Genomic DNA, 3,512 nt, shown 5'->3' on the forward strand with positions numbered 1-3,512 from the left:
ATGATGAAGATGATGGAGATCATGATGATAATGATGAAGATGACGATGAATGTGATAATGAAGATGATAAAGAAGATGATGATGATCATTACATTGACAAAAATGATGAAAATGTTAAAGAGTATGGTGATGATGATGATGACGAGTATAAAGAGGAAAACTATGATGAAGATGATGATAAAGAAGAGGAAGATGATGAAGTCTGCTCATCTGGAGAGTCTGAGAGGCTTTAGACTGCAGCTGCAGTGTTGTCTGCAGGCTGTGTGGAGGTTGCAGGAGCGTTGTGTGGAGGTTGCAGCAGTGTTGTGTGGGCACTGAGTGTTTGGCTAAAGGCTCAGGGTGTGTCTGTGGTCACTGACTGGAGAAGAAAACAGCAGATGCACCACAGAAAACTGTTTCTATCTATGTAGAGATATGATTTAGATGTTTTGATGACGAGTAAAAATCACCTCCTTATTTATAAAGTGAAAATACTGTTTGCATCTACTGTTTAACCGTGTGTGCTTTCAGTTGATTTTTTTCTCATTGTCATATCAACAGATTAAATTTTAACATTATTATCACAAAAATCTATTTAACAAAAATATCTAAATTATAAAAACACAAATGAGATTAAAACTAAAAATTAGTAATTTAATAAACGTAGAGAGTAATACATACTGTAGATATATTTGCACATTTATTTTTAGTGATTCATTTATTTAGATATTGCATGTAAGCATAAAAGATATAAAGTAAAAATTATATATATATATATATATATATATATATATATATATATATATATATATATATATATATATATATATATATATATGATTTACTGTAATTAGTTATTAACATCTGTCTTCTTAAAAAGTATGATTTTAAGATGACACTACCAGGTTTCTTTAAGTTGATGTATTTACAAACATGAATTACTAATGAGCAACACTTGATCAGCAGATCAACATTTACTGATGCATTATTAAAATTATTAGTTAATATCAGGTAATTAACTGACTTAATGAACAACTTTATTTCACTTTACATTAATAAAGATAAATAAACACTAATAAATTGTTCATGTTTGTTCCTGTTGGTAAAAACTTTATTAACATTAACTAATACTGTACATCCTTCCAGTAAAGTGTCATTGATTTATTATATCATATATAACATATAGTTGTATTTGACAACGAGTGGAAGAAACAGTAAAGATAAAGTATCATTTTGTCCTCAATATGTACGTGGGAGAGTCTGTATGACATCCAAAAAACCTTTTCTGAATAAAGTTGCTCAGCCAGAGAGTGTTTTACTTGGCGATCAATGAGAATGAATGAGGAGAGAAAAAAAGAGCAGAAATTGAAAATATAAATGATGTCTGGGAGGAAGTAAGAGAAGGGAGGAGGTGTTTTACCGCTGATACACACACTTAAGAGAGTGAAGGATCCCTTGGAATTATTTTCACACAATATTTATGTGTCTCTGAGGTTTTAAAGAGCAAAAATCAGCTATGTTTTCCAAGGTCGCCAGTAGCGCAGTGCGCATGCGCGGAGAAGTAGTTTGCCTCTCGGGAGCGCGCAGAGCGGCGACGCGCGTGGAGTTTATTCGCCAACGCACTCAAACTTTGCCGTTATTCTGTGTGTACGGTAAGCTTACGTTTATAACGTCGAAATAAAACTAAAACTGTCGCATGGATGTACATGTTATCTGGCGATTTAGAGATAAATGTAGACGGTTGGTTATTTTATTACGTTGCCGAATGTAAACAAGCTGACGGTTTGTCACTGAAGGATGGTTATACATTGTTTTATCATTATTGTGTCTGTAAAATGTTTATTTGCATTTATGTTTTACACAAAGACTAACAGGAGAAATTATGTATGCAGAAAATGAGATTTGTTTGTGTTTTCGTAATATTTTTAAGGTAAATAAGCGTATTTGTTATTAAAATGACGTCACATTTTAACTACCATACTAGTTTTAACAACAGACATCTTTTAATTTATGACAAATGTCATTTTGGATTTCTTTATTTTGATTTTTGTGGGATAAATGTGAGCATACTGGGATTATATGAGCATGCAGAGCCTGCTATTGACTGAGTGAACTTGATTCAAGATAAAAACAGTAGATGTCTGCTATTGTTTTTACAGTTTCTATGTCTAAAACTGAGACCTAGACGGAGCAGACAAACACACAGACTGTTCCCATTACATCCCACTCATTTCCTCGCTGTGTCTGATGGGCTGAGTGCGGCTGTGTGTTTGTTTGTGTAGGAAACACACAGGTGTAATTAAACCCAATAACAGTCTGGATGGGTGGAGATGTGGTGAAAGCACATATTCTAAATTCAATCTGACTTGGTCAAAATACACAGATTATTCTTCAGATGACGATTGAGTAAATTCAATAATTATACAATGTCTGGAAATAAAAAAGATAACAATACATTTTATTACTTATTAAAGTTATTTATTGATTAAAAAATAAAGACAGTCATTGACTTATTTGATCTGTTCGGGATCTGCAGCGAGTTTAATATAAAGACTGATCAATGCATCTGTCAACAAGTGGTTTTATTTGACAGTGAGCCCAGAAAAATGGCAATTGCAAAACCAAGAAACTGTTTATGAAGACAGTGTTTTGTATGAAGAAATTAAATGTTATGTATGTGAAAATAATTGTGATTCTCGTACTGTCCAGTGTTGCCAGATATAGCTGCTTTTTTCCAGCCAAAAAGCTGTCCAAAACCTGCCAAAATGCACAAAAACACTAAAAATGTTAGACTAATATTAAATATAATTTTTATTTATGTAAATCGAAAATAACCTAGCAACACCAGGGAAGTGTCACAGAACCACAACATAAGCGGTTCGCATCGAAACACTCACCCACACACACGACTCTTAATCTTAGAATAGGGTTGACTTTGAAATGGGGAATAAATTCGTCCTATTTGGTGTTTTAAATTATTTTAAACATAATTAGGTGCTACTTGTCAATCAGTTTCTATATTTGTTCTTGCTGTTAATTGTGAAAAAAAAAAATTGATTAAAGTGTCATCATAAAGCGCTGAGTTTTATTGCGGGCGCTGCGTGATGTGTGTGCATGCGAAGGCGAGTCAGATTTGTCCAGAGAGTCAGATTTTCATACAGCTTTCCTTCATCTCTTCTGACAGATGGGTTTACGCTGTTTGTGCTATGGACTGGTCACTACTGACTGAATGGAGTAGGAGCACACAGTTATGTTTTGTTGAATAAGTTACATATACAATTTTCGTTTCGAAACAGCCCAAATTTTGTCAACCCGCCCATGCCATTGTTAACCCACACAATCAAATTCAAAACCGCCCAATCTGGCAACACTGGTACTGTCTACATTTTCACTGCTTTTTAAAGACATTTTCTTTTCTTTTGCCTATTAATCTGTGATGCTTTAAATTATGTTTTTGTGACAATTATACTTTCAATTCAGGACTGCTATCTATCTATCTATCTATCTATCTATCTATCTATCTATCTATCTAT

At 33.4% G+C, this 3,512-nt stretch overlaps 1 protein-coding gene across 1 annotated transcript in view; it reads left to right on the forward strand.

Annotated features, from left to right (window-relative positions):
• Positions 1-1,504: 1,504 nt before the first annotated feature.
• Positions 1,505-3,512, forward strand: part of cdc42ep1b (CDC42 effector protein (Rho GTPase binding) 1b) — a 15,960-nt gene continuing 13,952 nt past the window's right edge. Inside the window, exon 1 of the mRNA XM_001346134.7 lies at positions 1,505-1,631. The gene's annotated coding sequence lies outside the window, so the exon portion shown is untranslated. The remainder of the gene's footprint in view (positions 1,632-3,512) is intronic.

Source organism: Danio rerio, chromosome 3 (genome assembly GCF_049306965.1).
Source record: "Danio rerio strain Tuebingen ecotype United States chromosome 3, GRCz12tu, whole genome shotgun sequence".
Lineage (NCBI taxonomy): Eukaryota > Metazoa > Chordata > Actinopteri > Cypriniformes > Danionidae > Danio > Danio rerio.